Below are 14,047 nucleotides of genomic sequence, written 5' to 3'. Positions count from 1 at the left end.
GTCAGTCATGGTGTGGGGTGGCATTTATTTGGGGGGCCGCACAGCCCTCCATGTGCTCGCCAGAGGTAGCCTGACTGCCATTAGGTACTGAGATGAGATACTCAGACCCCTTGTGAGACCATATACTGGTGCGGTTGGCCCTGGGTTCCTCCTAATGCAAGACAATGCTAGACCTCATGTGGCTGGAGTGTGTCAGTAGTTACTGCAAGAGGAAGGCATTGATACTATGGACTTGCCCGCCCGTTACCCAGACCTGAATCCAATTGAGCACATCTGGGACATCATGTCTCGTTCTATCCACCATAGACTGTCCAGGAGTTGGCGCATGCTTTAGTCCAGGTCTGGGAGGAGATCCCTCAGAAGACCATCCGCCACCTCTTCAGGAGCATGCCCAGGCGTTGTAGGGAGGTCATACAGGCACGTGGAGGCCACACACACTACTGAGCCTCATTTTGAGTTGTTTTAAGGACATTACATCAAAGTTGGATCAGCTTGTATTGTGGTTTTCCGCTTTAATTTTGAGTTTGACTCCAAATCCAGACCAGGTTGATAAATTTGATTTCCATTGATAATTTTTGTGTGATTTTGTTGTCAGCACATTCAACTATGTAAAGAAATAAGTATTTAATAAGAATATTTAATTCATTCAGATTTAGGATGTGTTATTTTAGTGTTCCCTTTATTATTTTGAGCAGTGTATATATATCCACTCCTCCTCCTTTATTTCAGTCTGTGACACCTGAAGATGTTATAATAAGCAATATCTATGTCCTTATCCGGGATCGAGCCATTCAGTCAAGTCTGTGAGAACCAAAATATCCGTGTCATGCATCCAGATATCAAGAAGGTCCACCTTTATCATAAAATTTTGTACATTGATATATGACAGCTCACGCCCTCTATGCAATTTGAAGACATCAGGGGTATCCATATTTGTGGTATTTAAAATAATAGCACTGGATGAGCTTACCACAGTGGGCTTCCCAACTGGGCTAATATTAAAAGGGCTAACAAAGGAAGTCAACTTCATGGACACAAGATTATTACTGGCAATACACCTGGGAATATGTAGCAGTACTTTTGTGAATGTTTATCATTTAGCAGATGCTCTTACACAGAGCATATACAGTTCGTGCATTCATTTTAAGATAGCTAGGTGAGACAACCACATATCAGTCATAGTAAGTACATTTTTCCTCAAAAAAGTAGCAATCGGAAAGGCCATAGCTAGTGTTGTGGAAATTCTCACATGGACACTCAGAAGTCAATCTTAAATGAATCATGCTTTATTTGTCAGCACGCTGGAGAGCTTCCAACCAACTCAATGCAGCATAGTACATGTCATTCAGGAGCTCTTCCTGGGCAGTCCTAGCAGTTGTCTTATATACGGCTATAAACAGACAAGTTATATTTGAATGATTTAGCATAATTCACTAATCATTACCATTTTGTTTCCTAACATGTGACAGACCAATACCTCACAAGGATTCTTCTCTCTAAACGGAGACCTTGAAACTGAGATATCTTTTGTTTGTTCTCAAAACAAGGTCTGGGCGTACTGCCAAATTGCAGCTACGAATAATGAGGATTTGTTCAGTCAGCCACTTGCATGAACACAGAAATGTGTTTATAGAACAGCACATAAATAGGGCACAGAAATTAGTTATAATAAAAGCACAAACATTGTGCTTTTATTATAATAATAAGAAGAAGAAGAAGAAAAATACACAACGCAGAGACAGTACGAGAATAGAACTAACGATCAATGGAAATTGTGTTTTTTTCTGAAATAGGGAATTATAGATCAATGGTTCAGAGACATGGGAGGAATATGTCTTCTGAAATAGGATACCTGTTATTTGGCCATTGACTAAGATTTATTGCAAGGAATTCTAATTGGTCAACCATAGCATAGGGCTGGGTTATAAAACTACATGCTGTTCATTTGTTCTGTGGAGAGAGAATCACTGGAGATATAACCACAGGAGAGAATCACTGAGAGAGCATCACTGAAGACAGGGAAGAATGAACATCTACCTCCCTATATGATTTGTCCTCTTCGAATAAACATATTTTCCTCCCCCTGATTTGCTTTGGGGTTTCTGTTATTGAAGAGTAACAAATTGCAAACACTAGCAAGTCAATTACATTTACATGTAAGTCATTTAGCAGACGCTCTTATCCAGAGCGACTTACAAATTGGTGAATTCACCTTCTGACATCCAGTGGAACAGCCACTTTATAATAGTGCATCTAAATCATTTAAGGGGGGGTGAGAAGGATTACTTTATCCTATCCTAGGTATTCCTTGAAGAGGTGGGGTTTCAGGTGTCTCCGGAAGGTGGTGATTGACTCCGCTGTCCTGGCGTCGTGAGGGAGTTTGTTCCACCATTGGGGGGCCAGAGCAGCGAACAGTTTTGACTGGGCTGAGCGGGAACTGTACTTCCTCAGTGGTAGGGAGGCGAGCAGGCCAGAGGTGGATGAACGCAGTGCCCTTGTTTGGGTGTAGGGCTTGATCAGAGCCTGGAGGTACTGCGGTGCCGTTCCCCTCACAGCTCCGTAGGCAAGCACCATGGTCTTCAACTGGAAGCCAGTGGAGAGAGCGGAGGAGCGGGGTGACGTGAGAGAACTTGGGAAGGTTGAACACCAGACGGGCTGCGGCGTTCTAGATGAGTTGTAGGGGTTTAATGGCACAGGCAGGGAGCCCAGCCAACAGCGAGTTGCAGTAATCCAGACGGGAGATGACAAGTGCCTGGATTAGGACCTGCGCCGCTTCCTGTGTGAGGCAGGGTCGTACTCTGCGGATGTTGTAGAGCATGAACCTACAGGAACGGGCCACCGTCATGATGTTAGTTGAGAACGACAGGGTGTTGTCCAGGATCACGCCAAGGTTCTTAGCGCTCTGGGAGGAGGACACAATGGAGTTGTCAACCGTGATGGCGAGATCATGGAACGGGCAGTCCTTCCCCGGGAGGAAGAGCAGCTCCGTCTTGCCGAGGTTCAGCTTGAGGTGGTGATCCGTCATCCACACTGATATGTCTGCCAGACATGCAGAGATGCGATTCGCCACCTGGTCATCAGAAGGGGGAAAGGAGAAGATTAATTGTGTGTCGTCTGCATAGCAATGATAGGAGAGACCATGTGAGGTTATGACAGAGCCAAGTGACTTGGTGTATAGCGAGAATAGGAGAGGGCCTAGAACAGAGCCCTGGGGGACACCAGTGGTGAGAGCGCGTGGCGAGGAGACAGATTCTCGCCACGCCACCTGGTAGGAGCGACCTGTCAGGTAGGACGCAATCCAAGCGTGGGCTGCGCCGGAGATGCCCAACTCGGAGAGGGTGGAGAGGAGGATCTGATGGTTCACAGTATCGAAGGCAGCCGATAGGTCTAGAAGGATGAGAGCAGAGGAGAGAGAGTTAGCTTTAGCAGTGCGGAGCGCCTCCGTGATACAGAGAAGAGCAGTCTCAGTTGAATGACTAGTCTTGAAACCTGACTGATTTGGATCAAGAAGGTCATTCTGAGAGAGATAGCGGTAGAGCTGGCCAAGGACGGCACGTTCAAGAGTTTTGGAGAGAAAAGAAAGAAGGGATACTGGTCTGTAGTTGTTGACATCGGAGGGTCGAGTGTAGGTTTTTCAGAAGGGGTGCAACTCTCGCTCTCTTGAAGACGGAAGGGACGTAGCCAGCGGTCAGGGATGAGTTGATGAGCGAGGTGAGGTAAGGGAGAAGGTCTCCGGAAATGGTCTGGAGAAGAGAGGAGGGGATAGGGTCAAGCGGGCAGGTTGTTGGGCGGCCGGCCGTCACAAGAAGCGAGATTTCATCTGGAGAGAGAGGGGAGAAAGAGGTCAGAGCACAGGGTAGGGCAGTGTGAGCAGAACCAGCGGTGTCGTTTGACTTAGCAAACGAGGATCGGATGTCGTCGACCTTCTTTTCAAAATGGTTGACGAAGTCATCTGCAGAGAGGGAGGAGGGGGGAGGGGAGGAGGATTCAGGAGGGAGGAGAAGGTGGCAAAGAGCTTCCTAGGGTTAGAGGCAGATGCTTGGAATTTAGAGTGGTAGAAAGTGGCTTTAGCAGCAGAGACAGAGGAGGAAAATGTAGAGAGGAGGGAGTGAAAGGATGCCAGGTCCGCAGGGAGGCGAGTTTTCCTCCATTTCCGCTCGGCTGCCCGGAGCACTGCTCACAATTGTGAGTGTTAGTAAACAAAAATCTATTATATTTATTTATTTGTTTTTGTACAAATAAATTGGGGGTTGGGGGGTTGGGTATATACAGTGGGGAGAACAAGTATTTGATACACTGCCGATTTTGCAGGTTTTCCTACTTACAAAACATGTAGAGGTCTGTAATTTTTATCATAGGTACACTTCAGCTGTGAGAGACGGAATCTAAAACAAAATTCCAGAAAATGACATTCTATGATTTTTAAGTAATTAATTTGCATTTTATTGCATGACATAAGTATTTTATTTATTCGTATCAACCAAAGATAATAAGAGGAGCCGCAATGAGTTTGGTCTGTTTATAGTATGCATGTTGAAGGAGGTGTGTCATCTACGATCATCCACTTCCCTTCATTCATTTCCGGAAGTTCACCTAAAAGATGAGTGAACCACTCCTTCACCTCATTATAACATATTTGGTCTGACAGATTACATGACACCCAGAATGGATTGTATACGTCAACAAACATGGCACCACACATAGCTGGCAAATAGCTTATCTCAAAATAATCAGTTTAACCGTCAAACAAGTATTTTACACACATAGGTGTCTATTACAATAGATACAATAAATCAGAATGCATTATTTGTCACAAGTACTTGAAAAACTGTTAATACATTATACTCCATACATACATACAGTATGTGACTACAGTAGAAACGACAACACAATATACAGAAAATATGGAACTTACTTTGATAGGAAAGCACACATGTCCAAAGTTAATATTTGTAAGGAAAACAATAATGAAGGCAAAGCGAGCGCCAGCAAGAAAATGTTCCAATTCTTGCAAGACTGCGCAAATATATGCATACTTGATCTGCACGAACATGAGTAAAGTGTAGTGGGCATTCCTCAAAGAGAGAAGTTTATCTCGCTCAGTAAAGCCTCAAACATAAATTGTCTACAACGCTGAAATCATGCTACTTCTATGTGAATTAATAAGGAGGCGGAACACACCTCAATTGAAACTGTTGTCAGAAAATACAACTTGTTAGAAAATAATTTGATACTGACAAGTTGGAACATAGCCTATTGATAATTATCAGGCAGTGCGTGTTAACTACCCTGTTGAGTATTAATCATATTTTGGAACAGTGAGTGCATTCTTACATCACCTACATAAAACAACTTGCCCTGGGGCGAAAGTTAGAGATATGTGGAACTCACATGTGAAAAGGTTAACTAGGCAAGTCAGTAAAGAACAAATTCGTATTTACAATGATGGCCTACCCCGGGCCTCAATCCCTCCATATGGGAATCCTGATCACGGCCGGTTGTGATACAGCCTGGGATCATACCAGGGCCTGTTGTGACACCTCTAGCACTGTGATGCAGTGCCTTAAACCACTGCGCCACTCGGGAGCCAATGAAGAACCTCCTCGTAAAACCGGGGCCTCTCCCAAAAGTGGTCAAAGTTTTCAGTGTATTCCAAATCCATCGAGGGGCAATAAGATTTAATCCAGTAGTGTAGCCAGAAGAGACGAGTTCAGAATTCCACTCCGTAACCTATTGTTGGTAGAGGCCCGGAAATGAGAACCCACTTGCCTGTCTCCTTTAGCTTGTCTCTGAAGTTAGTTTCATTGCTCAGATTTATATAGATCGATGTCGTTTGTAGCTAAATTAATGACTACTGTTTGAGTACTCAAGTGCTTCTCTGTCACAGGGCTCCAGGGACGCAGTGGGTCCTTACTTCCGCTACCTCCACATCGCTAACTATGGAGCTCCCTATAACAACCACCACTGGAGGATGACAATGGGGTCACTGCGAGCCTGTGGGGCTGATCCAGGGGATGGCCTGCTTAGTGAACCAGGACCAGATCCAGAGGAGCTTGTTTGGTTGGCTGTAAAATGGTTAGAGAGGAGCTGGGTGCTGAAGTAGTGTGGAAAAGCAGGAGGAGCAGAAGAGGGCCTTGTCGGAGGTCCTCGTGGAGGTCAGGCAGCTCAGAGCCATTACTTAGTTTGTGAGGGCAGAGGGAGGATACGTTGGAATGTTCTTCCTGTTTAACCTCCAATCCAATTCCTCTTTGCCTCCAATGGTGTTTAGAGCAAGACGCAGTAGTCCTCCGGTTCTCGTCGTGGGATATGTCAATACGGGAAAGTGGTCAAAAGTAGTGTCCTCAGTTGCTACTGCAGAGGAGCCCAATCTTGTAGAGCACACTGGATTATCACCTCATTTTATCACCATGTTTTCCTGTAGTAGGTCAATGTTCCGGTCTTTCGAGGCAATGAGTTGTTCACACTGATCAACGATGAGACAGCCTATAGGGAGGAGGTCAGAGACCTGGGTGTGTGGTGCCAGGATAACAACCAAGACACAGGAGATGATTGTGGACTACAGGAAAAGGAGGACCGAGCACACCCCCATTCTCATCGACGTGGCTGTAGTGGAGCAGGTTGAGAGCTTCAAGTTCCTTGGTGTCCACATCAACAACAAACTATCATGGTCCAAACACACCAAGACGGTCGTGAAGAGGGCTCGACAAAGCCTATTCCCCCTCAGGAGACTGAAAAGATTTGGCATGGGTCCTCAGATCCTCAAACATTTCTAAAGCTGCACCATCAAAAGCATCCTGACTGGGTGCATCATTGCCTGGTATGGTAATTGCTCAGCCTCCGACCGCAAGGCACTACAGATGGTAGTGCATATGGCCCAGTATATCATTAGGGCCAAGCTTACTGCCATCCAGGATCTATATACCAGGCGGTGTCAGAGAAGGCCATAAAAATGGTCAATGACTCCAGCCACCCTAGTCATAGACTGTTCTCTTTGCTACTCGACTGCAAGCGGTAACAGAGCGCCACGTCTTAATCCAAAAGGCTTTTTAACAACCCCCAAGCCATAAGACTCCTGAACAGCCTATCAAATGGCTACCCAGACTATTTACATTGTCCCCACCTTCCATCTGTTGCGCTGCTGCTACTCTCTGTTTATTGTCTGCATCACTTTAACTCTACCTACATGTACATATTACCTCAATTACCTAGACTAACCTGTGCCCCTGCACATTGACTCTGTACCGGTACCTCCTGTGTATAGCCTCGCTACTGTTATTTAACTATTGCTCTTTAATTATTTGTTATTTGTTATTTTTAACTTACACTATCTAACACTTATTCTTCTTAGAACTGCATTGTTGGTTAAGGACTTGTACGTAAGCATTTCACTGTAAGGTCTACACCTGGCACATTTGATTTCACAAGTGTATAAGTCAGTATATTCTTCCTCTTCCCCTATGGTGAACATATCACAGGTCTCATTATTCATGGCTACCGTCCATCTCTGGATCTGAATCCAGATGAGAGGAATGCGACATGCTTATACTCCGGTCAAAACAGAGGTCACAGCTACAAATCCCAACCATGGCGTGACATAAGTGTCACAGGTAACTAGATGAGTGCACTTTAATACAGCACAAACAAACAAGCCCACAACACAGGGCGCGGAAATATATGGACCACCCAAAAACACAGGGTAACAGGTCCAGAACACGAACACACCTAACTAACGCACACACGTAACACAAAATTAATCCTGCACAAAACAAGGGCGGGTAAACCTACTTTAAATAAGGAAGTCCATCAAGCACACACAAATAGACACAGGTGCAACTAATAAGACAAAACAAACAGACAACGAAAAAGGGATCAGTGGCGGCTAGTAAGCCGGTGACGACGGTCGCCAAGCACCGCCCGAACAGGCAGGGGAGCCAACTTCGGCGGAAGTCGTGACAATAAGCTTTGCCTGGTGACAGCAAGATAACCTAGTTAGTTGTAGGTAGCCGAGGCTAGCCTGCTAACGTTAGCTGCAGGAAACCGTAAAATCCATCCAACATGGTGTGTTAAGAACAGTACTAACACCATTGTCCCAAACTAAAACACTTAACCCATAAGAGTGTAAATCATTTCTAAGCTGGGGGAGGGGTGTTCTACTAAGCTATATGGAATTATTTTTATGATGGTCATAGCAAGGATCGTTTAACTATTTGATTTAGAATTTTAAGACCCCTTGAAGTATCCCAAAAATATATTACAAAATTATTTGATGAAAAAAATGTTGTCCTTACTGCTATTAGCCCATACAAACCCATTGAATAACATATTCATTAATGGAAAAACATTAATGGAAAAACAGATACTCCCTCCAAAATAAATCTAAAGGAAGTTAGTTCTTAAGTGTTTGTCCTATATGTGAGAGATATAGGAAAGATCAGGATGTATTATTATTTCTTTTTTTGTATTTAACCCCTTATTTCTGGCACAAGACAGTCCCCATATATATTCAATTTCTTCCATTAATTTCTTCAACTGGTACCGAGGGACCTTCAGTTGAGTCTTTTTGAGGCTTGTGAGCAAAACAACCAACATGTACGTGTTCGTGAGAGTTTCACCTTTCCACATTGGTCATATTAGTGTATAGCCCAAACTGATCGGACAATACAGACAGAAGTTGGCAGATCGGCTAAACCAACTTTGAGTCCCAAGACGCTTGTGGGGGTCGTAGAGCAAAACAGAGAACACCATCATGTTTGGGAGGGTCTCATCTTTCCATAGAGGGGTCAGTTTGTAGGCCAAACAGTTCAGACGTTACAGACGATCTTGTGAGAAGACAGATTTTTGGGATGTCTCATGGTCGGTCACATTTCACCGCAGATGCGGAAGTGTGACATCAGCGGATGTGGTGGATTGAGACGCATCCATTGCAAAAACTGATATCTCTCGCTTAAACTGGCAAGTTTTTAAGGGAATTGTTGTATTATGCTAATTAGATGTTCAATTGTTTTAAAGGAATAACATTTATAAGTGTCTTAAACTCAAGCTTCCTACTTCCTGAGCCCATGACTGACCGTGAAATGTGTAGTGACAAAAGGAATTTGAAGGGTTAGCCATATCTGCAATCGCCATTGCACTGTACGCTTCCCTATTTCATCGGACAAGAGGAATACCTATGTAGGAATGCTGTTCATTGACTATAGCTCAGCATTCAACACCATAGTACCCTCCAAGCTCTGAACCCCGCCCTCTGCAACTTGGTCCTGGACTTCCTGATAGGCCACCCCCAGGTGGTGAAGGTAGGAAACAACACATCTACTTCGCTGATCCTCAACACTGGGGCCCCACAGGGGTGCGTGCTCAGCCCCCTCCTGTACTCCCTTTCACCCATGACTGTGTGGCCATGAACCCCTCAAACCATGAAGTTTTCAGATGACAGAACAGTAGTAGGCCTGATTACCAACAATGACGAGACAGCCTACAGGGAGGAGGTAAGGGCCCTGGGAGAGTGGTGACAGGAAAATAACAACCTCTCACTCAACGTCAACAAAACAAAGGGTGATCGTGGACCTCAGGAAACAGCAGAGGGAGATCCTCCCTATCCACATTTATGGGACCGCAGTTGAGAAGGTGGAAAGCTTCAAGTTCCTCGGCATACATATCACTGACAAACTGAAACGATCCACCCACACAGACAGTGTGGTGAAGATGGCGCAACAGCACCTTTTCAACCTCAGGAGGCTGAAAATATTTGGCTTGACAACTACAACCCTTACAAACATTTACAGATGAACAATTGAGAGCATCCTGTTGGGCTGTATCAGCACCTGGTATGGCAACTGCTCCATCAGCAATGGCAGGGCTCTCCAGAGGATGGTGCGGTCTGCATCACCGGGGATGAACTACATGCTCTCCAGGACACCTACAGCACCTGATGTCACAGGAAGGCCAAAAGATCATCAACGACAACAACCACCCGAGGCACACTGCCTGTTCACCCCTCTATCATCCAGAAGGCGAGGTCAGTATAGGTGCATCAAAGCTGGGACCGAAAGACTGAAAAACAGCTTATATCTCAAAGCCATCGGACTGTTTACTAACCATCACTAGGACATAGAGGCTGCTGCCCTATATACATAGACTTGAAATCACTGGCCACTTTAATAATGGAACACTAGTCACTATAATAATGTTTACATATTTTGCATTACTCATCTCATAAAAATATACGGTATTGTAATATTCTATTCTACTGAATCTTAGTCTATGCTGCTCTGACATTTCTCGTACAAATATTTAGATATTCGTAATTCCTTTACTTTACTTAGATTTGTGTGTATTGTGTGTATTGTTGCGAAAATGCTATATATTACTGGTTAGATATTACTGCAGTGTTGGAGCCAGAAACACAAGCATTTCGCTACACCCGCAATAACATCTGCTAAAAGTGTATGTCACCAATACAATTTGATTTGAATAAACAACATACATGTAACATAACACTGTTGATTGAAGTTTTCTTGAATAATTGAGTGAAGTGTACGTAAATTATGTTGTCAACTTTACTTAAATACACTATTTTATTGGAACATAACCTTTTTTAGTCAAGCTGACTTACACATAAAATAGTTTACCCTTTAGACCCTGATATAATTCTAAAATGCTGCGGACAAAGCTGGGCTAATTGTGCGCCGCCCATTGGGACTCCCAATCATGGTCGGTTGTGATACAGCCCTGGATCGAAACCAGGTTCTGTTATGACGCTGCGCCACTCGGGAGCCCTAAATAGTATTTAAATTGTAGTACATTTGACTAAATTACTCACACAAAATGTACCACGTATAATATATTATACGTAAAAATATTTTTTTAATAATCCGAAATGTGACCAGATGAAAATATTCTAAACATATTTCAAAACCCACATAAAGCCGAGCTATTTGATTAACAATGATTACTACTTCTGTAACAATGTAAGAATACAAAGAACTATTTAGGGAGTATTTAAATAATGTTGATAACCTCTCTCAATAACAATAGCAGAATGCTGTAATAGCCATGCTGGTTAAGTGTGCCTTGAATTCAAAATAAATCACATACAGTGTCACCATCTCTGCACCCCCACACCATCACACCTCCTCCTGCAGTGAAGAGACGACTCCGGGATGCTGGCCTTCTAGGCAGGACACCTACAACACCTGATGTCACAGGAAGGCCAAAAGATCATCAACGACAACTATGTAATGATGCTTTCAGTAATGATGCTACACACTCTAATGTACTTGTACTCTTGCTCAGTTGTGCACTGGGGCCTCCCACTACTCTTTCAATTCTGGTTAGAGCCAGATTGCACTGTTCTGTGAAGGGAGTAGTACACAGCGTTGTACGAGATCTTCAGTTTCTTGGCAATTTCTCGCATGGATTAGCCTTCATTTCTCAGAACAAGAATAGATTGACAAGTTTCAGAAGAAAGTTATTTGATTCGGGCCATTTTGAGCCTGTATTCGAACCCACACATGCTGATGCTCCAGATAATCAACAAGTCTAAAGAAGGCCAGGTTTATTGCTTCTTTAACCAGGATAACAGTTTTCAGCCACGCTAACATAATTGCAAAAGGGTTTTCTAACGCTCAATTAGCCTTTTAAAATTATTCACTTGGATTATCAAACACAATGTGCCATTGGAACACAGGAGTGATGATTGCTGATAATGGGCCTCTGTACGCCTAGTAGATATTCCATAAAAAACTGCCTTTTCCAGCTACAATAGTCATTTACAACTTTAACAATGTCTACACTGTATTTCTGATTTTAACCTATTCACTCGTAGTTCCAAATATCTCTCACGTTCGCCCCAACGTGAGTTGTTTTATGCTGATGTTAACGTGATGTCAGAATCAAATCAAATCAAATCAAATTGTATTTGTCACATACACATGGTTAGCAGATGTTAATGCGAGTGTAGCGAAATGCTTGTGCTTCTAGTTCTGACAATGCAGTAATAACCAACAAGTAATCTAACTAACAATTCCTAAACTACTGTCTTATGCACAGTGTAAGGGGATAAAGAATATGTACATAAGGATATATGAATGAGTGATGGTACAGAGCAGCATAGGCAAGATACAGTAGATGGTATCGAGTACAGTATATAAATATGAGATGAGTATGTAAACAAAGTGGCATAGTTAAAGTGGCTAGTGATACATGTATTACATAAGGATGCAGTCGCTGATATAGAGTACAGTATATACGTATGCATATGAGATGAATAATGTAGGGTAAGTAACATTATATAAGGTAGCATTGTTTAAAGTGGCTAGTGATATATTTACATAATTTCCCATCAATTCCCATTATTAAAGTGGCTGGAGTTGAGTCAGTGTCAGTGTGTTGGCAGCAGCCACTCAATGTTAGTGGTGGCTGTTTAACAGTCTGATGGCCTTGAGATAGAAGCTGTTTTCAGTCTCTCGGTCCCAGCTTTGATGCACCTGTACTGACCTCGCCTTCTGGATGATAGCGGGGTGAACAGGCAGTGGCTCGGGTGGTTGATGTCCTTGATGATCTTTATGGCCTTCCTGTAACATCGGGTGGTGTAGGTGTCCTGGAGGGCAGGTAGTTTGCCCCCGGTGATGTGTTGTGCAGACCTCACTACCCTCTGGAGAGCCTTACGGTTGAGGGCGGAGCAGTTGCCGTACCAGGTGGTGATACAGCCCGCCAGGATGCTCTCGATTGTGCATCTGTAGAAGTTTGTGAGTGCTTTTGGTGACAAGCTGAATTTCTTCAGCCTCCTGAGGTTGAAGAGGCGCTGCAGCGCCTTCTTCACGATGCTGTCTGTGTGAGTGGACGAATTCAGTTTGTCTGTGATGTGTATGCCGAGGAACTTAAAACTTGCTACTCTCTCCACTACTGTTCCATCGATGTGGATAGGGGGTGTTCCCTCTGCTGTTTCCTGAAGTCCACAATCATCTCCTTAGTTTTGTTGACGTTGAGTGTGAGGTTATTTTCCTGACACCACACTCCGAGGGCCCTCACCTCTTCCCTGTAGGCCGTCTCGTCGTTGTTGATAATCAAGCCTACCACTGTTGTGTCGTCCGCAAACTTGATGATTGAGTTGGAGGCGTGCGTGGCCACGCAGTCGTGGGTGAACAGGGATTACAGGAGAGGGCTCAGAACGCACCCTTGTGGGGCTCAGTGTTGAGGATCAGCGGGGAGGAGATGTTGTTACCTACCCTCACCACCTGGGGGCGGCCCGTCAGGAAGTCCAGTACCCCGTTGCACAGGACGGGGTCGAGACCCAGGGTCTCGAGCTTGATGACGAGCTTGGAGGGTACTATGGTGTTGAATGCCGAGCTGTAGTCGATGAACAGCATTCTCACATAGGTATTCCTCTTGTCCAGATGGGTTAGGGCAGTGTGCAGTGTGGTTGAGATTGCATCGTCTGTGGACCTATTTGGGCGGTAAGCAAATTGGAGTGGGTCTAGGGTGTCAGGTAGGGTGGAGGTGATATGGTCCTTGACTAGTCTCTCAAAGCACTTCATGATGACGGAAGTGAGTGCTACGGGGCGGTAGTCGTTTAGCTCAGTTACCTTAGCTTTCTTGGGAACAGGAACAATGGTGGCTCTCTTGAAGCTTGTGGGAACAGCAGACTGGTATAGGGATAGATAGAATATGTCCGTAAACACACCAGCCAGCTGGTCTGCGCATGCTCTGAGGGCGCGGCTGGGGATGCCATCTGGGCCTGCAGCCTTGCGAGGGTTAACACGTTTAAATGTTTTACTCACCTCGGCTGCAGTGAAGGAGAGGCCGCATGTTTCCGTTGCAGGCCGTGTCAGTGGCACTGTATTGTCCTCAAAGCGGGCAAAAAAGTTATTTAGTCTGCCTGGGAGCAAGACATCCTGGTCCGTGACTGGGCTGGATTTGCACTCACTGTTCCAAAATGTGATTATTATGCTTCAAGAAAGTTAACACGCACTGCCTGCTAATTATCTATAGGCTTTGTTTCACATTGTCAATTTCAAATGATTTTCTAACAATTTGTATTTATTAACAA

Source organism: Oncorhynchus masou, chromosome 1 (genome assembly GCF_036934945.1).
Source record: "Oncorhynchus masou masou isolate Uvic2021 chromosome 1, UVic_Omas_1.1, whole genome shotgun sequence".
In the NCBI taxonomy this organism is placed as follows: domain Eukaryota; kingdom Metazoa; phylum Chordata; class Actinopteri; order Salmoniformes; family Salmonidae; genus Oncorhynchus; species Oncorhynchus masou.
The sequence above is the reverse complement of the archived record's forward strand: the minus strand, read 5'-3'. Positions refer to the sequence as shown.